General features: G+C 29.7%; 1 pseudogene; it reads left to right on the top strand.

The window, feature by feature from the left end:
• The first annotated feature begins 231 nt into the window (after positions 1 to 231).
• LOC106465686 overlaps positions 232 to 22,769 on the top strand; it is a 58,581-nt pseudogene continuing 36,043 nt past the window's right edge.

Genomic DNA, 22,769 nt, shown 5'->3' with positions numbered 1-22,769 from the left:
CACTGTTGGATATTAATATATATATATATATAAACACTGTTTATCTCATGCGCGCGAGGTCTGAAAAAATAGCATGAGAAGCTCATTGGATGAATTTTATTTACGTCATTTTAGCGCTTGCGCATTTTTACAAAGTTGCGAAAATATAAAAAATAAACATAGACCTACGTAATAATGTGGTTGTAATAAAAGTAACAAATAATAAAACTAAAAGATGTCTTACTTTAAGTGGGTATAGTTAAGTGTTGTGGTTTCTCCATAGTTCAGTATGTTTTTTGTGTCATATAAATTATAACTTAGAAGTTTCAGACCTTGGACAAAGTTGTATCAATTGCAATTTTATTATTATCGTTTCATATTTTTGTTCTTACAGTGAATCTGACTGTTATTGTTAAACTAAGTTTTACTAATGAAAGGTACTGACATTCGTAAAGGATTTAAATTTGCCTGTGTCTTTTGTGAACCAGAAACCGAATTGACTATGGGGAATTCGGGAAGTTCCCATCTGCATAAGGAATCAAGTCCTTCACCTTCTCAATGTGCTTTAACATCAGGCCAACAAGGCGTATTGTTACGTTCTACAAAGTATCATCCAGCTGTTCAGTCTATTGAACATTTTAAGATGCCTATGCCGGAGAGAAATGAATTGGAAAGGAGGTTTACAAAAATTTTAGTAAGTGAATACAAAAGACCCTGAAAAATATATATAAATTGATGTTGTTGTTTTTTATTGTTTAAATGGATATGAGGTAAATTTTAATTATATGTATATAATTGTACTTAATTATTAAACTAGATCGTGATGCACCTACAATGTCTTGAAAAGAATCACTATCTAAAGAAGGAATCATTTGAAATTACCATTCGTCAGTCCTGCTGTCTCTGCCATACCGTTAATTTTAATAACATTCGGACATATCCACAGTTTGTCTATATGGCATATACATGTCATAAACTAAAAATTCATTAGTAAATAAAATCTTCCTTTGGTGAACCCATGTTGTCTTTCTAAGTTTCTTTTAGATATCATATTTCATTAAATAATTTTTCAAATCTTCTATTTTTAAACTGTAGAATTTTCCCATTACAGAAATAAGGCTAACTATTAACTAGCCTATAACTTCCAAGGCAATTAATATCACTCCCCTGACTTTAGAAATAAAAGTAATATTAGAAAATTTCCAATTCTGAGGCTCCTGTCCACTGTCTGTTCACCTATCACAAATGAAAGAGAGAGAGGGGTGCTCATGTTTCTGATCTTTGACCTCTTTTAAATCCCCAGGGAAATTCTTGTCTGGACTTTATCAAGTTACCATGAAATTATTAATAACTGCTTGAACCAGGTCAATTCTAATAGTACCATATAATGCTCAGGATGCTTTCAGAACAAATAATGCTGGATGTAAAAACCTGGCATTTAGAGCAAAAGATATAGACTTAATTTCTGATTTACTAAATCAGTAAAGAAACAATGATGTTTCAAATGCATCTGAAAGATTCTATTTGGAAAGGTGCTATTCGTAAATATTTTTCTTAATCTGATTGTTGAAGAAGATATGGTTAAAACTGTGTAAATTCAAACATATTTACATGTATTACTATGGTAGCTTTTAAGTTTAGAGAAATTGACTGAGTCAATCAGTTTTCCTTGCATGAGTTTGTGTTGAATTTTTTACATTACTTAACATACAAAAGATTCTATTATTGAAGATGCTATTTGTAGGCCATTCATGTTCTGGTTACAGAAGAGAAGTTGGTTGTGAATAAACATGTCTACTAGCAATCACAACATTATTGCACACCTTTTGTATGTGTGTGTGTGTTTTAACAGTTATGGAACTTAAAAACTATTTATTCATATATCTTTTAACTGTTCCAGATTTTAGCCAGATAAGGTTTTTAAATTGAAACTGGAATCCTTCCATCTGTATATAGTTGTGGGTTTTATAAGTCTCCATTTCTAGGATAATCCGCATCCAGAAACTATATGACGTGTTGTAAGAAACATTTGGTATCTAATCTGAATGAGGAAAAAGTGTTGATGAAGTGTAAAATATGTTTTATACTTTAGTTAAGCTTGATGAAAATAAATGTAATCCTACACAAATCTTGCATCCCAGCCAAGAACTTATTCCTAGATGGATGAATGAAAAAATTAATATATAATTTATAATAACTTAAACATCTCTAGCTTACAAGATTATGGAATTTACTATGTGGAGTATAATACAGGATGCTCAGGTAACTGAACTGTAAGAAAGTCAAGATAGCTGTTGTTAAGGCTATGAAGAATTATGAAATTATTGTAGCTTGAATGCCAGATTTGAATTGAAGGTTTATACATGTACAATAATTGTGGCGAAAAAAGAATACAGGAAAGTAAATGTATGATATTAGTATACAATATGATATAATGAGACTGGAAAGTGAACCTTATTATGTAGGAAAGAAATATGATTGTGTAGCTAACAAAACGTGCATGGTGTTTTCAGTAATGAAACATAATTTCTTAGCCAATCAGTTTTTTTTTCATTAATCGCCTGAGGCATTTCTAAGAAATTCTATTCATATTAGAAAAATAATTTTAGAAAAGCTTTAGAATCACCTAAAAAATAAAGTTTACAGATCTGAAGTGTACAAATAGATAATAGGTATTTTAATAATTATTTTCAAAGATCTCTTGATACTGGGCAATACCTGATATTTGAAAGATGAGGCTTGACTTCTGTAAATTTAGTAAGGTGTTGGGATTTACTGTCAAAAATTATGCAGAAAACTAACTGGAAACTTGGCATTAATAATTCTTAGTATGGTTTTTTTTTCCTTGTCATACCAAAATATTTTAAGTCTTCTAATACTAAAACTTATTTGTAGAACAGTTCCTCACTTAATGTAGTATATCTTGGCTTCCAGAAAATATTTGATATATATATATAAGGATCCACTTTTAAGTGGAATAGTTATGAATTTGAAAGATTAAAGAAATGGAAAGAAAATTGGCTCACTTTAAAAGGTAACAAGGAGAATTATTATGAAGTGGTATGTGTCAACATTCTGCTATTTCTTTGTAGTTCATTATTTGTGTCAATAATTTCAATAACGTCTTGGACAGTGAAATTTTGAAATACAGTAGCTAATGAAATGCTATGAATATACCAATTATATGAAGATTTTTACTTCTTATTCAGAAAAAATCATTGGTGTCTTACATTTATGTGCAGTAGCGTAACGGTATGAATATAGAAAACTAAGTTTCAGTAGAGAAGTGTAAAGGTTATGCTCTTGATTTGTTACTTCTTATGAGAGAAGCTTAATGGTGTTCAACAAAAAGGAAGGATTTAACTAGAACTGGGTGATTAACTTGATTAGTTGATATAATCAGTTACATATGAGCATTGTTTACATCAATTAGTTTCACAAAAATAACTAATTGATTTAAATTATGATTAAATCAATTAATATCAAGAAAATTTTTGTAATTTGTACTTCCAAATAATTATATTTGTTTTTGTTTATTCCAACTCTCCAAATATTAGAAATACAGTGAACCTCATTAGTCTAGACACTAAAAATGTGGATAATTCACAATTTGGATAATGTTTTATCTAGACCAATCTTCACAATTTAATCAGTAATACAAACATTCACATTCACATTCCAAATCCAAACTGTAATTTCTTAAAAAAAACATGTATTATCTATTATACATGATTCATTAATCCTTACATGATTCTAAGAGAGTCAAATAGGGGGTAAACAGAACAATAAACAAAGTGATAATTACTGGTCACAAAGTATCTGCAATCACAGTAGGTACCAATTTACAACAGTTTTTCTGCAAAACTTCAGAGTAGGGATATACTTCCAAACTGTAACAAATATTGAGAGGTCATCAGAGTTATTCATACTACAGTTATGTCAAGTCAGTGCTCGTAAAGGAAGATGTGTAAAAATATCAGCATCATTAAAAATATACAACTCTCATGTGAGAATAATCGATTAATGAGCCCAATGTTTGATTGACTATCAAATTAAACCAAAAAGCCAAGCTCTAGATTTAAGTGTGATTGATCAGAAAAGCCTAAAGCATCCAGCCAAGTTTTTAGCTGCATGAAAAGGGTAACTATATATTGATTTACATTTATATATATATATATATATAGAATATTAGCTAATCAAAGTCACCCTCCACCCAACAAAACAAATATATTTCACTGTTAGAATTATGAATTTATGGAATTATTTTTTGTTATGTCCTGAACGCTATTATGTTAAATTGATAGAATTTTTTTGATAGCTGATTTGCTATAAACACATGAATTTAGTTTCTTTTCCTTTGATTTTTTTTGTTAGTAGATGATTTACCTCAACGGGTCAAATGGTTTTGTTCATTATTAGTTAGCATTCTTCTAACACATGATGGAAAGAACCCCACCCCCTTGTGCATGCACCTTGTGTACTTATAATAAACCATGCCATTTTACATGAAGCAATTCTAAGAATATTTGAATTGTTTATATAGACCAGTTTTCTTTCTTTGTTAATCTTTATGTATTTAATATATATATATGTACACACAGTAGTAGATGTACTTGTATACATAGTATGAAGTATTTATTGTTTTTAGTCTTTAAAATGCAACATCTGACCACAGCAGATAGTGGATTTTAGTTTATGTTGAAACATTGTACGTACAAAGAAGTTTTCAAAAATAACATGTGATTGTAAAAAATATGTTATATGTACTTTGAGAATTCATCTATGCAAGGTTGTTGTTGTTTTTTCTCGTAATTTAAACAAATTTACCGAACTGTTTTGTTGTCATGTATTTTTGTATATAGGACATGGGCGTTAAGGAAAAGAAGAAATTGTCAAAAGTAACACTAATGGGAAGTTATGAACTTTTAAAATTTGCACATCCAATTTACATGGCTTTCTTTTATGGTTCTCCAAAAATTACACTTACTTTTCTTTAAAAAGCTTCTAAAGGATAAAAGTGAAATAAAAGTGGAAGTTCTGCTTATGTTTAAGAAGAGATTTACACAGATGAAAAAGAGACAATTATCTAAAGCTCTGGATATAACTGTTATAACCAACAGTGTAACAAACATTTGTATATATGTTTGACTTGTTTTAATATATTATTTTAAAACAAATGGACTGTGTGCTGTTTGTTTATTGTTGAAGTTTATCATCAACAAGTCACAGTCATCTACTGTAAAGAATCCAGCTTGTACATAAAATCCTAACAATAATTACCAGAAAAAAATACAATAAACTCATAATTTTCAACTGAAGTAAATCACTCAAATAAAAAATGTAAAACACATTACTTAGAAAACCTTTATTTGATGAGAATAAATGTCTCATATTTGCTTCCTAAAGCTATGTTCAAAGAGTTGAAAGACAGGAGAGTGCTCCTGACTAATGAGCCAGATTTACAGCACACACACATATTTACATTTAACTGTACAACAGAAATTTTTCTTTTCTTTTTTTGTGGTCTAAATAAGAAATGTTGATATATGTAATTCTCACTTCATGCATGTGTCAATTTTCACATCTCCTTCCATTATGATGTCACATTCCTCTAACAGGAAGTATGTGATGGCATGAGCTTGATTTATATATGTATATGGACGATAATATGAGAACTCTAGTCTTTTATTTCTAAAACATCTGGGCTCACATTTTGAACTATACTGTGTATATATACGTATGGATGGTATTCAGTAAAAAGAGCTACTTAAGGCTGTGTCTGGCTTGATAGGGAAGAATGATTGAAAACCTATTTAAGGTTATGTCTAACTCAGGTTTCAACAAATATTTTCAGATCTAGGAGCGAGGTCAAATATAGAAAAGTTATGGAATATATTTTGATTCAGTTGTGTGATAATGGTATGAGACATACAGTTGTATACTAAAAACAAAGGGCTGATTGTTAAACTTTATTATATAACATATATTAAAGTTAAACTTCAATATTTGCAATTATTAAAATAGTAGGCTAATTAACTATAACTTAGATAGATTCTTGCAATGAATGAAAATAAAATAAAAATAATCACTACAATATCAATAGGCCAAGCAGGTTGTATCAGAATAGGTCTAATCTACTCATCACTGCAACATTGTATAATGATAAGCAAAGGCCTAACCTACCTTCACTACTGTTTGTACTGGGAAATGGGAGCTATATTTATTTACTTTCACAGCATGCTAACAATCACATGATATCGACAACCACTCGATAGTATTGCCTGAACTAACTGCCTTTAGTCCCATCTAAGCCTAAATACTTGCACTGTTTGGTTGAATTGAGAGAAAGAAAAAAAACAAAAATGACTCAAAATTATTAATGTGTTGTGCGAAATTTAATTTCAGACTCGAAGAGTGCAAAAATAATTCCAGACTTCCAAGAGTCCAGAATTGTTCTAGATTCGAGTTTTATTTAGCACATCCCTATGCACGAAAAAAATGGGAGAAAATACTAGGTACCACAATGAAATTTTTGTCCCCATGGCGACCTGGTGCGTGGGATCTGTTGAGGCCTGGTCCAGCTGGATATGGTAGAAGAATAAAATGCAAAGAAGTACAGCTGGAAGATTATCTTACAATTATAGTTAAATTGAGTAATGTCACAATAATAACCAGATAGCTGGAATTAATGTTTCTGATTATTCCAACTATCCAGGAATTAAAATATTGCCATTATGAATTTTATTATTATTTTTGACTAATTCAGGTTTGTTCAGCTTAATGATTTAGTGTCACAACTCTAAATAATCAACTAATCAAAACTAGGATTAATGACTATTATTACTTTCATTTATTCCAACTATCCAAATAATTGAAATATTGCCATTATGTTTGTTTGTTCTTAAACACAAAGCTGCTCTGTTCATTGCGTGTATCAAAACGCAAATACACGCATTGCGTGTATAAGTTTTGTTTTCAATAGGTGTCTCATGAGAATAATTGATTAGTTGAATGTAATCACTTAATTAGTCCAACAGTTAATTATTTAACAAATTACTCTAATATCCCAGCTCCACAAAGAAGAGTTCAAATGAAAAGTATTACAGTGCACTGTATTTGGAATTTGGTCTTTTGTCCTAATAACATACATTTTGCTTATCTTATTATCTTGGTAATAATCTGTTGTCACTGATGTTTTAAAGTACAAATGTACAAATTGGGGGTTTACTGTGTTTTACACATCTTTTAAAGTAGATTGTAATTGATGCACATATGATCAGAGCTATGATTTTTGTATATGCCTTTACATAAGATGTATTTGTAATAAATTAGTTTTACATAAGAAAAAAATAGCAACAGCTATCTAATCATTTGGAAGTTTATTTTTAAACCACTTATGTTAGCTAATAAAATTCATGTTTCAAAATTATAAATCACTTACACCATATTTCTACTTTATTAAAATATTATCTATTTGTTTTAGTTTGATTCACTTTGAAAATGACCATACATTATACTGTGCCTTTAAAAATGCAAACAGACTTGTTTATCAAAATATGTTTGATTAGATGTTATGTGCATGTATTTATTGAATTGTTCTTTCAATTCACACAATAAAAACAAGGACATTTTTTTAATATATTTGAATTGAAAGGTTAAAACTTCACACTCACTTAAGTGTCATTGGCATAATATAAAATATGGCCAAAATCAAGTGATTTGTTTTCTCTTCAAATTTTGCTGTGATTTGGTCACTTTTGGCAGGTGTTAAAATTTCACTGTTTTTTGTTTTTTTTTTCAATAAATGTATTCAGTCTTGTTTCGAAACACTTGATAAATTATAATATTTATAGCATACAGATAGTCTTGTTAATCAAAAATATTCTTAAATTCTGTTTCTACAGCTTAAAATGTCATAACATATATTTCTATTGACAAATTCATACAAGTTTAGTTTAACATGTAAATAAGATGTATTACATTCAAGCTTTATAATCACTGCCATTTTGAAGACCATTTACTTCTTTGTTCTGTTTCATATTATGCATTTAATGTCTACTTTTCTGGCTCTCATTAATTACATGGAATGGTTCTTATAGTTATATTTTTGAATCTTTTATTGACTTGTAATACTGTTTAAGTAATAGCATGTTCTGTACATGGGTCATGTAGTAAGTTTATGCAGGAATGAATACTGTTGATCTTCTTTTTTGTGTTCATATACTATATATAATTAATTTCGGTCATCTACCTTCTAATGTGGATTTTTTAAAGCATCTTCTTCCCAAAGATATTTTATCATGTGGTATTTTTGTACGCTGATGCTGACAAACAAGTTTAAATATATCTGTAAAATACACATTTATGTAATGTACTGCAGAGAATAATTTTGAGCTCTGGGAAAAAAGGAAAAACAAACAAGGAGAAGTGAACAAAATCTTTATTCACAAATAGCATGAAAGTCTTAATGCTGAATGGCTGGCTTACAGTTTTCCTTTGACTCTTACTGGTGGCTAGGTTGAAAGGTTTTCCTTAAACATCCATACAGGATAAAGACAATGAATTCTATTTCATCCACATAGGTCAAAGACAAAGGAAATTCTGATTTCCTGCTTAAATTAAAAGAAAACATTAAAGTGTGATGTACCAGAATCCAATGCTCTTATTTTCCACCAACTATTACAAATAACTTTTATAGGAGAGAAAAAGGGCTTAACTCGTATCAATATACAAGAACTTGTGCCACTCTTTAAGATGGATTTACCTCTACTCAGATGGATCAGGCACAAGGCTAAAATTATATGAATTTTTAGCCATTGGAAATTGCAAGCTTTACCTAGGTAAAAGGATTAGTACATGTTTACAATCTTTTGACATTTGTTTACAAAAATGACATACTATACAACATGCAGAACACCTGAATGAAAATTTAGAAAACTTTACATGAATTAAACTACTTATGGAATGGTGAAATTCATGACTATTTTACTCATTATAGTCAAACGAGCAAATGTAGCCATCCCCAGTGATGGGAAAATTTTAAATTAATCCAGCAAAAGTACCTATCCCTTAATGGGAAAAGTTTAAGTTAACCTATCAATTTAAATTATTTCATGGACTTTAAAAAAGATTAATTGTGTTGCACTTTTGGTTTCTCTCAGAGCCAAAGCTTTGAGCTACTTATACTGCCCACTGCGAAAAGTAATTCTTGAGCATTTCAGTCATACTAAGAGCCACTCAACAATAACATATGGTAAATCTACATTTTTATTCTTTTACTTAAGTCACATTTTGAAACGTGAATGATAGTGTGATTAATTCTTAACAATTTAGTGTAGAATATCCTGCTTGCGAAATAAAATTTGGCATCAACATTATTCCTGCTTGTTCTCTTGTCATTTCAAAAGTGAATGTTGAGCTTTGTCTGCATGTGCAGCTTTTTAAATGGGAGACAGACAATTGCTCAGACAGACACTGTGGTTCTCAATGTATATATATATAAGATGAATTCTCTGAATAAAGTATAGGGAAAAATAATTTGTGTAATATAAAAACAGGTTGAACAAACATTTATTTATAAGAAATTAACTTGAGCCCTTTTTGGATGTAATAATCTGAAGCATTTACCCATCACAATGAACTTTATAAGAAAACCAGAATCAATGTTATCTATGAACTTAATTCAATGACAATTTAAATGTAGAAAAGAAAATTAAAACAAGTTAATTTGAAAGATGGAGTGTGTGTGTCTGTATAAATATATACATGGATATCAAACATTATAGACAGAATTGTAGAGAACACAATTGAATCATCAGATCCTTTTGCAGTGCTGATTAGAGAGGGGCAATTAGTGTAGTTTGCTAATAATTTGTCTGTCTTATTAATCAACTATTTTCACATAAGACTTGGATAGTTGAAATAATTAAAAATAGTAATAATCAGAAAACAAGTTTTGATTTGGTGATTATTTTTGGGAGTTGTGACACTAATCAAATAAGCTAAACAACCTTAATCAAAAATTAATAACAAATCATTATGGTAATATTCTGATTACTTTGATAGTTGGAATAATTGAAAACAATAGTAATTGGAAACACTAATATTGATTAGTTGATTATTTTCAGTATATAAATTGATGTAACTGATGTTCACAGGTAATCAAGTTAATTTCCCAGCTCTAGCTCTGATAACAAGGTACTTTTGTTTTCAAAAATTTTAAAGTTCTCACTGAAGTTTTGTACCTATGGTGGTTTATTTATGTGTGTGCTACTACTATTGTTTCCAGTGCTGAGGTATGTAGCTTGTTAGGTTATTTATACTATAAGTAAAACATATCAATACGTAAATAAGCTAGTTATACTTTAAGATTTTTTAATGATATTTTAGCAATGTGACTATAATATCTACTATATAAAGACGAAAAGCTATTCTTATGTCAAGCCGATATTTTGGCCGTTGCAGTACTGATCAACACACAGCTCTCACAAAACGATGGTACTTTCTGCCGTGAAAAGCAAGTTTGTCTTTTTCTAAATCTTCCAACCATATATATATATATATATATATATGTGTGTGTGTGTGTAACTGTTGTAGTATCATTTTACAGTACACACACACACATTTATTTTTTCTAAACATGATCTTAATCCTCCAGTCTGCTCTGCAAAGTTTAAGAGCTGATACAAATTTAACAATGTTTTATATCATAAACAAGTGTGAAAAACCTATTTCTTCTGTGAGTTAACAACATGTTTGCAAAATTTTACATGCTAAGGTAACTACCAAATAATGAGCAAAAAAATTCCAAACCAAATCCAAAGAGAGAATAGTTAGTTTATGTTGAACACTTTTGACTAAAAGTTTCCAAACTCCTTGTTCATGGAAAGTTATGGTAGATTATATATTCGTCTATTTTGGGTTTGTAATTTAAGTTTTATGTAGAAATGGTTCTATTTATATATCCACAAGATATACCTCAAGTTGCTGTGCATAAAAACAAAGACACAAACTGTTACCTCTTTTGAAGTTGTAAAAAAATATCTTTATAGCAAGAAAATCCAATAATTAACAAGTTGTTACATCACCAGTATTCAAACTGGGAAGTCTGCTTATATATTTTTCAGCTATAAATGAATAAGTTTTTATGTGTATGTGAGTCAGGAGGTTAGCTTATTTTTCTTGTCTTGTAACTTTTCCCTCGATGAAAACATCTTGTAATATATATAACCTCTTTTTTTTTTAACTGTACATTTGTTTCATGTTTGCAGTCCATAATAAAAATATCAGAGAAACAGCTGCTTTATCATAATTTTGTTCGGTTGAAGCTATGCATACAAATAGATTTTATACTACATTTAGTCTTGTTTTATTGCAGGCATCCATGGATCTACCACCTGACAAAGCTAAAGTCTTGAAACAATATGATGATGAGAAGAAATGGGACATGATATGTGACCAGGTGACTTATAGTACTTTTTTGTGTTTTGTTAGTATTTTGGTGTCATGTTTTAAAAACAACATAATATTGTAACAGTGATTTTTGCTTCCTAAGTATCGTAAGTTTTTATAGTTTATTTGCTACTTAATTTAGTGTATTACTTGTTTGTGTAAAGTTTTTGTTATTTCATTTATATGCTTACTTTGTTTCTGGGTAAGCTTTGTAATGTTTTTAGATTTGCTTTGAATAACTTTCTAGTTAATTTTTGATCAAAACAACAGTAATAACATTTTGATTGTTTATAAAAACTCCTATTCAAGGTAAAGTATGAAGGAAAAGGTTTATGTAAATTATGTTTAAGTGTTAAATATATCTCAAAATCTCTTTCTTGTTACACACACACACACACACACACACACACACACACAAACAAACAAACATATTTTGACTTACAACTTGTATAAAGCAGTATTTATTTTCATAGTGTCCATGTAAAAGAATTTTGTTTTTTCTTATCAGCTGATTGTCTTTAGTACCTTTTATGTTCTAAATACTGCTTTTCAGCAGTTGCTGGACTTTTGAATATAAAATTGTACCTGAGATGGCACAATTCCAAATTATTCTCTTAATCTAATACTGTTCAAACTGTAGTGATCCAACTTTTTTTTAAACATCTTTTTAGGAAAAAGTTACACCTAAAGAACCTCCAGCTTATTATCTACAAAAGTTGAAAACATATCTTGATCCTAAGGCATCAAAAAGTTCATGGGTAAGATATATGTGTATATATTGATGTCTGTTTGTGGTAAAGTTTTTAAAATCACAGATGTTATTACCTACTTGTGTCAGTGAAGTATACTATTTTAAAAGGCTCTGTCTTAAGGTTTGTGTCAAAAGCATGCTATTCCTCTCTGCACACATTCCATAACCCATCTAGTGTATGAGGGTGATAGTTTCTCAGTGCTTATTTTAACAGTTCGATTGCACCAAAATCTTTAGGAGCTATGTTTGGAGACTTGACCAAGTATGTCTTTGTATACAATAGCCTGAATACCCATTTCATTCTCTATCTGCCAGTTGAACAGATGTGTTGTAGAAGATGGAGATACTTTTTGATCATGTTTAACACTGTTGCCTTACACTACTCCAAGACAAAACTGTACACTTACCCCTAGCATAGCTCAAAGCTGTATTTTTTGTGTGTAAAAATCATTCCTTGGTTTATGCAAATAAAAAAATTAAACAGTTGTGTTAAATTCTCTTGATCATTATGAAATAAATTTGTTAAAGTATTCATATTCTAAAATGTAAACAATTCCTACAAATTTTAGTGCTGTACTTCCAGATAAACTATTTTTTTCACCAGATTTATCAGAATCTGCAAATAACAAGAGGTCTGATAAAAAATGTACTGTAGAGTTAAACTGTGTTGTACATGAGAAAGAAAGAGATTTAACACAATGTGAAACCGTCTTTATTCAACAGAAAACAATCCAAGATAACAAGTATGTAAACAAAAGACATTTAGTTATACTAGAGCTTATTGAAATCTGTGGATCTCTAATTCTGTAGGAATCAATAAAGATATGCTACAGATTAAGAAAACTGAGTATTATATACACAGTTTTACAATGCTATTCTTCCTAGGGTATGTACACTACCTGTACCACTTTTGGTCATTCCAGTCCAAAAATAAGGAAGTATATATATAAATATATATCATCAAGGTATCACCTGACATGCCTATGGAAAAGATAGCTGCCTGCTTAACACTGTGTGTTCTACTTTACAGCAATCTTTTCCAGGAGAAAGTGCATGTGATACCTTAGGATAAGGACACAGAACAAATAGCAAAATTAATCTAACCACTTCCTTAGCCAGTGTTCTACCTTTAAACCTCCATACACTTGTATACATGAAAACAAGAAGATGAAAACACCTAGTATATAATGTACCATCTTCAAGGTACGTTGGACAAGTCACACCTCAAAGAAAAATATTCTGTCAAGAGCAGGTTATAGGAGGAAACTGCAGACTAACATGAGAAAGAGACAATTGGAGTTTCTCGGACACATTATGACGAAAGAAGAAATTGAAAGTCTTGTTGTAACTAGAAAGATTGAAGGAAGGAGAGACCATGGAAGACAGAGGTTGACTTATGTCAAGGGTCAATCTAAATGGTTGAATGTAACAATATTGGAAATTCTTTATGTCTCTAGGAGAAGAGAATGTGAAAAACCATAGTCACCAACATCCTGTTTAAATATGGTACATAGAGGTGATACACATGAAGCATGGTACATAAATATTCAAGTAATAAAATATACAGGACTTGTTGTTTCATATATATGTATTGTCTTGTATGTTAAGTAGCATTTGTATTCACATATAAATACATTTTTTATATGCCACATATATGTTTATTCCTTTTGGTAGGCAGAATAATAAACATATGGGTTAACATAAATACGAGGCTTAATAAGTGTCATGAAGAATTCCTTTAAAATAAATTTATTTCACTCACTGTTTCCTGTAACTATATAATTCCAGTATTTACTTCTGACTGAAAAATGCTTAATAGTATAGAATAAATATAAAATTAACTTACTGTATTTTAAAGATTTGTTTTATACAAGATAATAATTGATACTTAATTGGATCTCTTTTTGTTAAGTAAATGAAATACAAGTGTAGAGTTTAGGATAATATTCACACTAATAATTATTTTCACTACAGAGAAGAAGATGTGTAGGAGATGCTACCTCAACTCAAAATCTCCGTGATTTGGAGATCTCCCTACGAACCAACAATATTGAGTAAGTGTATTTAAACCAACTATAGTTTCCAAAATTTACAACATATATGCTGGTTTTTTCTACAACTTAAATATAGAAAAAACAATAAAAAAAATCTCTGTTGTGATGATAATATTTGTAAGTTAGTGTATGGCCAGATCCAATATTTCAACTCTGTTTATAGGAGATAAGATTTAGGTAAACCATTAGGGCTAATCATATGATATCTCATTTTCCTCATTTGTGACTTTTTTTTTACTTACTATCAAAAAAATCAATATTCTAGTAAAAGGTATTAAAATTGCTAACTGAATTAAGATGTGTAAGTTTATTCTAAAGACATTACTCCCATAATTTGCAATGAAAGCATCTTTCACTGGTATGTCATTGGATCTAACATAAAATAATGTAATCATGTTTTACTGATCCTAATTAGGCAAACATTAAGAAAGTAAACAGAGATACACATGTAGCTCTCTAAAAGATGTAATATATTATCTACAATTATCTTCTTTAAGAAGTTTAGATAAGTATAACAAACACCTTGTTATATGCTGTTAAATTAAGTTAAAATCTTATAAGCATGTGCTTTATCTTCAGTCATCACATTATCATTATTTCTTTGTTAACTTAAAATATTATTTGATTATATTATAAATAGTAATATTGTTTTTTATATATTACCAGAAGAATCAGTTATATCAGTTTATATGATTAAAAGAGTAGCACGTGCGAGAAGCTTTTTAAATTTCAATAAACTGTGCAAAAACGAAATTAGGAGTATGGAAGTACAGAGAATCTTACCATTTTTGTTTTGGAAGCTTTTTTAAATTGTGCAAAAACGAAATTAGGAGTGTGGAAGTACAGAGAATCTTACCATTTTTGTTTTGGAAGCTTCTTTAAATTAGTTTGTGTGATATTACATCACAATAAACTAATAATGATTTTCTACAAATTTGTCTTTACTGGTGACCCCATGTGGCACAGCAGCAAGTCTGAGGGCTTCTAAAACTAAGAACCGGGTTTCAATACTTGTGGTGGGTACAGAACAGATAGCCCATTGTGGAGCATTGTGCTTAACTACAGATAAACACTTCTTTTCTGACCCAAATAATTATCAAATAATTAACTTAAAAAAAATAATTATCACCAAATAATTCAAAAGTACCCACTCAATGATAGGACACATCATAACAATATATGTGGAGGGATGTATTTACAGGGTATATATAAATGTACATATGTGTATACTCACACACACACATACTAACAAATAATATGTATATGTATTATCATATGATTTTCATTGCATAATTTATTCAAGAGGATGGAAACCTATGTTTGTATTGGATGTGTGCATAGAAAACTTAAATTCTAAATAGTTTTAGAGTAACAACTTTATTAACTTTATTTTTTGGATCACTTATTTTATTCCAGATGGGTTAGAGAATTCTTAAATGAAGAAAACAAAGGCTTGAATGTTCTCATTGACTACCTTTCTTTTAGATTGAAGGTGTTGAGGTATGAAGAATATTAAACATTTGCATTTAGAATATATATTTGTTTGTATATTATCCAAAACATGCTTGGCTGTAGATGGTAATATGATAGTTACAGTATACAGTAATTCAACATTTTAAGATTAATAGTTGATAAAAAGTAATGAGTAATGATGCTTGACTTGGTTTTAATTAAGATTAAATTTGATGAATAGGTTTGAAATGTTGAAGTTTATATTATCTATGATAAAAAATTGTTTTGCCCATCTAATTTAGTCAGTTTTATTGATAGAGTTCAGTAATTGATCTTTGTTATAACTTTTAAACCTTCAAGATCTCCAGGTATTTTAATATGCAACATCTGAAATTTTAATTCCATACATGCACAAGCACATTTAGGTGTTGTAGACTGAATAGGTAAAAAAATATCTTTACTAGGAAGTATTGATGAGTTAACCTTACAGCTCAGTTGGTAAAGCAGTTGCCTGGCATTGGAGAGTTCTCAGATTCAACTCTGACCTGATAAAACAAATTAAGGAATGAGACTACCACATAGTTTTACTCCTTTCTTCTGTTAACCTTATAATATACATAGTTTGCATGTAGTTATTAGACAGTGAAAGATAATTTTTGTATGTTACAAATAATAAACGTAAATACTTGAAGTGCCACTATAATCATCCTCTCCTCGGCCACATGTCAACTAGGCTAGAAAAATTCCTGTAAGGACCTAATCTTTTTTTAAGGGGTTTAATTCCTTATGTTGTAGTTATTACAGTTTAATGAATCTACTATAATTAATCTTGCAGTTCCATTTTATTTAAATATTTTTATTACTCTCATTGATTACGTATATATACATATATGTACATGAATACTTTATCTAGACATGAGCATTTAGTCCAAGAGTCATGCAGCCAAGAGAATGGATCTGTTCCCAATGGATACACTTCTTCCACCACACACCGTCCTGCACTACAGTTAGATACCTCAATAATGAGAAGAGCATCCAAACATATTTCAAAGCTGAACATGGGAGAGGCCACAGATGACATCCATGTTTGTGTGATGTGTCTGAGGGCTATCATGAATAATAAGGTTTGTTTACTGGTATCATAGTGACTTTCTTGTTTTTTAAATACGTCAAAATATTACACAGTTGTCAAAACCGGTTGTTCTGCTAAACTCAAATGTTGCTCATCTTTGTTGCTCTTGTTTTGAAACGATCCTTTCACAGCATAATTACAATAATAAAAAATAGCTTAAACCTATGAATATATTCTTGTTCATCCACATACTATGTAAAACAGTTGTTAGTAGTTTTCTGAGTAACTAAGATTTACATCTAACATGTTTTTATTTCTCAGATAACTTCTTAAATTTCATAGGATATTGATTCATGGAAGGCGTTATGATTCACGATGAATCACACATTATGTAACAATCATATTATTCATAGACAGTTTGTCCAAAAATAGAAGTAATAAGTATATTATGAAAAAGTTCTGGATGCTAGTTTTATGTAAATTCAGTAACATGGCCCTATATGCATTTAAATACCTTGTATAATCTTATATGAACACATCAATAAGTAGATAAACACCCCTGAAAATACAAGTCAATCATTCTCTGACATCATACACAAATAACTATAGTATATAGATAGAGTTAAGGCTTAGTAAAGACCACAGAATGCAAAAAATCCCAGGAATTAACTGTGTTTTCACAAACTTGCATAGTTGAACATTGGGAGTGAATAGGCTAACAGTACAGTTCCAATCTCATCAGAAAACAACAGTTTCTGCTTGGCTTATGTGCCAAAACCAACAGAATGGATTCTTCATGGTATGAGGATAAGTGGGAAGAATGACTCATCTCAAACAGCAGGACAGTTGCAGGTGTGCTCCAAAGTTATCTGAAGTTATGTTCACGGCCTGGACTACAATAGCAGCATAGCTGGATGGAATTCTCTCCTCACTCCAGACATTATCACATCTTAACAGAACAGCAGTGGGCATCACTAATGATATCACACCCTCCTGCATTTTGAAACTAATTTTTTTTCAATGAGTCCAGATTTGCACAGTTCTAAGATAGTAGATGACCTGTGTTTGGAGACAAGCCCTTGACTATATATGGTGATATTTCTGTTATGTTATGTTTGCCATTTTAGCAGTTGGTGATCACTGCTGGTGGTATGCGAAGGTAAAGTCACAAGTTCTTCTTTCTGTCTATGCCATGAAATACCAACTTTATGGACAGAGCAGTGTTTTCATAATAGATGATCCTCCTGTTCTCTCAGTCCAAATCAAAAAATTATGGCTTGAAGATTAGACCATTACAACTTCCCAATGGCCAGGATAAATGCCAGATATGAATCCTATCAAGCATATTTAGAGTATTTTTAGCTTGATTGTTCCCTGCAAAAAACATCCCAAGTAACCAACTTTTTAGGACATTCTCATCCAAGTTCTTCCCCAGGAATGGGGCAGAATCTCACAGGCCCAGATTTCAGATCTTCTGAGTATGAGGTATAACCAAGTTCCTGCCTTAAATATTGCAGTAGGCAGATCTACTAAATATCAGTGGTAATCTTATACTCTTGTTTCATGTTTGTTTATTTAATAAATTAACATTCTTTCTGGAGTGAGTATCTATTAACTTATTGGTAAGTGACGTAGAACTTTACTTTGGTGTTTTAGAATCGTACTGCATGATTTAGTATGCAAACAAAATTCAGATTATTTTAAAATGAACTTTAAGGAGTAAAATATCGCAAGATCAAATAATCGTTTTCTCATTTGTAACCCTAGTAACTTTATGTTGAACAAAAAAGATTATTTGCATAAAATAGGTAAAATATTTGTAGTTATTATAGAAAATATCTCAATTTGACATATTTATTTTCTGAGTCTAAGAAAGTTATTTAGTTCTTAATAAATTTGTTACAATTTCTTGCAAGCGTTATGTGCATGGTGAAATCTGTTCTGTTTGATCTTGAAACTGTTTTTAAAATGTTATTTTGTAACGAATAAGTAACTTAAATGAAATCTTAAATTGTTCTTTGCAGTTATAATTATTATGACAATTAAGAAATAACTTAATGCATCCAGAAAGCGAAACAGCAAAGTAAAAGAAAAATCAGTACACTTAATTTTCAGAATGGATTCAACATGGTCTTTGAACACGCTGAAGCCATCAGTTGTATCACCTTAAGTCTCACACATAAAAAATTAAGGTGAGATTTCTTTCTTTAACAAGTAATACTTGATCATTAATAAATTAAGTTAATTATTAATACGTGACTGTACAGTGATTAGTACAATTAAACTTCTTGTCAAGGTAAGTTAACTCTATAGATCAAAAATAAGTAATTATAATAAATTAATGAATCTGAACCTGTATAATAAATTGACTAGAAATACATAATGTGAAAAATTAATGCACAAGGAAGGCTTAAACTCACAATGATAAGAATGCATTGATTCATCAGTTGGGTACCCTCACTATTCAATAATATTTTGACCACAAATATGTAATAATAAGTAATGCTGTCGTAAGGTTATTTTAATATCACCCTCTTCCAAGCAGTAGTATTATTCAGCAAAACTAGTCTACTACAAAGGGTTTAGTGAATCAAAGAATAGATTGAACCACTACATCATTCATGGATTATTTCTCTTTTTTTTTTCAATGAAGTTACACTTTTTGGTGAAGAAAAGAAAAAAAACTCATAAATAAATTGACAGCTAGTCTGCTGAATAATAATGAATAATTAATTGTAAGGGTATAGTTGCATGTTATTCAAACACCAAAAGCATTTTAGGTTATCAGTGTGTAAATGACTGATCGAAGCCCACAAAAAGTTAAATATTATAAATGAATTATTTTAATTAAGACATTTTAAGAAAAACTGTATAGAATTTAAGATATTCAGAATTGGGTATTTTGTTAGCCATTTAAAAAAGATCATTGATAAAGTTTTGTTTTAGGCTTGAAATCTAAAATTGATATAACAGCTTACAAAATTTATTAGCTTTGATTTATTTGGGTGATGGTAGGTACAACAGTTTTGTTGAATTATTTTTGTTATTCTACATTTAAGCTACATTATATGTATCATTTTAAATAAGTAGATTGTAATGTTTTTACTATGAACAAAGTACTTTGTTTTTATGTATTCAAAGAATGAATAACAACCAGTTTTCAATTAGGATGCTACACTGTATAACTAATAATAATTGGGTGACCATATTAATGCACAGAAACTGTTGAATTAGGATTTTAAATTTGTTATCAAAATTACAAGACATAACTTCGATTAATTTCTGTGTAATTTTTAACACTGTGTCTCTCTAGATATGACAATAATTTTAATAGGAAACAATTATTTAACCATTATTTTCGTGTAAAATAAAAACCACTTTTACAATAATAATAACTTTCAATCAGAGTAAGCTGTGTACTAATGTTTTCATGACGCAGGTACCCTAAATGTTAACAATATTTTTGGCCCATAATCCTAAATGATTGTACAAAATTAAAAATACATACTGTAACTAAAAACCATCTGTATTTGATATTTATAACAGTAGATGTAACTACAATTACATTTTAAGGATAGCTTTGAAGACATGTTAAGCTTATAGTTAAGTGTGTTCCTGAAGAACTCCGTTGAAAAATATACACAAATATTTTCTAGGAAATTTTAGATGTTTTCTTATTTGTTTCTTAAAAAACAGACGTGGGGTGAATGTTATATTGTTTTCACATACTAGTAATAATCTAATCACAAGTCTTTATTTCTGTGTAGTACAAATAAAACAAAAGTAATTTTAGTTTCTGTAATACATGTTAAAAGACAACTTTTTGTATGTACTAAGACTTTTTTTTTTAGAGAAGAGGAGGTTTTCTTTATGGAAATGCTAAACACCTTATTATTAAGCCAATGTTGTATTGTCATGTTAGATTAATCAGAATTATAGTTATCTTGTGTAATTATTTATTTGTTAATGTTGTATCAGGTATTTTAATACCACTATACAGCATAGTAAGAGGGAAATTAATCTTTCTATGTTCAGTATTTCAAAAGTCAAGTTGGACATTTGTTTGGGTTTATTTAAAACTAATTTTAAGATGCATTGAACACATTTTACATGAAAAACTAATCATATCATCCTTGTATAACAGTGAGTGTATATATATTTTTATCAACTCAACACTTGATGAATTTTGTACTGTAAACAAGTATATAAGAATTAATTAAGCTACACTTTTACAGGACCAAAGCCTTAGTACTGGAACTCCTGGCAGCTATTTGTCTGGTTAAGGGTGGACATCAAATGATACTAAAAGCTTTTAATAAATTTAAAGAAGTTACGTGTGAAGAAGTAAGGTTCAAAACACTAATGGATTATTTCATGACTTACGATGAGTTCAGCATTGACTTCATGGTACAGTTTTTACAGTTCTCACCTTCTTACAAAACATTTCATGTTTTACTTCATGTACATGTTATTTTAGTTTGTCACAGTATCATAATCGTTTTTGTATAATCCTAATCAGGTGAAATTATTTTGGAAGGAAATTATTTTGTTTAAAATAGGTCTGTCGGTTAAAACTGTTTCATCATTTTCTATTTTTCTTTTGTGTGTGTGTGTGTGTGTGTTTTTGCTATTGCTTACATTTTTTTCTCTTTGTTATCTTAGTTGATTTTTAATTTTTGGATAAGTTGTGTTATATTATATATGAATTAATTTTATTTCTTTTAAGAATGATTTATTTTGGACACGAGTAGGTGGCCTGTATGCAGTTCATTAACATTGTGGTTCATTCTGTGGAGGATGTGAATTTCAGAGTTCACCTGCAGTATGAATTCACACAACTGGGCTTGGATGAATATTTAGAAATGCTCCGACACTGTGAGAGTGAAGAGCTTCAAGTGCAAATATCTGCCTACCTGGATAATGTTTTTGATGTAGTGGCATTGATGGAAGATTCTGAGACCAAAAAATGCTGCATTAGATGCACTGGCAGAAGTAGAACAACAATTATCAAGGGTACTTATAATTATTTAATTATGTATTAAAGATGTTTTATATTAATTATGTTAATGTTGTGGTAAAATGTCTGAAGAAGGTTGAAGTTAGTTTTTAATTATTTAGTTAAACAGAAAGCTTTTATAATAGATACTGATAAAAGAGTAGAAATGATCACCTGGAGTATATTCCAAATCCAGTTTATTGTAAACAAGAAATCTAAATTAAGCACTAAAATATGAAATATTTGTTTGTTATTTCTAAAATAATGTGTCAACAACAACTATGTGAATGACATGAAAAGTATATCATTATTTTTAAACTATATTTTATTTAAGTAAAAAAATATGTTATGTTTATAATAGAGCTAAGAAATTGATGTTTAATGTACTTTTTGAGATACATTGGTGTACAGTTTTAAATTTTACAAGATGTTAAGAAAATCTGTCCCAAATGACTCTCAAACACAGTAATGTTTAACGGAACTGTCATAGCTCATGTCCCATGTAGAAAAATTCCCATCTTGACTATTGTAATTTCAAAGTAATCTTAAAGTGATTTATACTGGACTTAGCTGAAGTTTTAATATTTCAATTCTGTTAAGCACTATACAAAAAAATACAAAATATTTAAAGTGAAATTAATGAGTCTACAATTTCATTTCACAGTTTTTAAAATTGGATACAAAATCAAAATTTACTTTTTACTTTTTCCCTACTGGCTGCAAATTAATGACTATCATTAATTATGTGTGTGTGTAATTCTGATCTAAAATGTATTACAGGGACAAAATTCTTGCTAAACAATCTTAATACTCCGCTAAGAAAAACATGATGTATTAGGTCGTCAAGAAGTTAATGGTACATTTTGGAACACTTTCATTAACCACCCCCAAAAAATGTACATCACGTATAATAGTTAAATGAACCACCTAAATGTCATATTAGTCTAGCTTATATAATGTGTAAAGTTTAGTATACTCTAATCCCTTATAGTGATGGCACACGATGAGACACAC

Source organism: Limulus polyphemus, unplaced genomic scaffold, assembly GCF_000517525.1.
Source record: "Limulus polyphemus unplaced genomic scaffold, Limulus_polyphemus-2.1.2 Scaffold70, whole genome shotgun sequence".
NCBI classification, from domain to species: Eukaryota; Metazoa; Arthropoda; class Merostomata; order Xiphosura; family Limulidae; genus Limulus; species Limulus polyphemus.
Note: the sequence above shows the minus strand (reverse complement) of the source record. Positions and strands in the feature narration are given on the sequence as shown.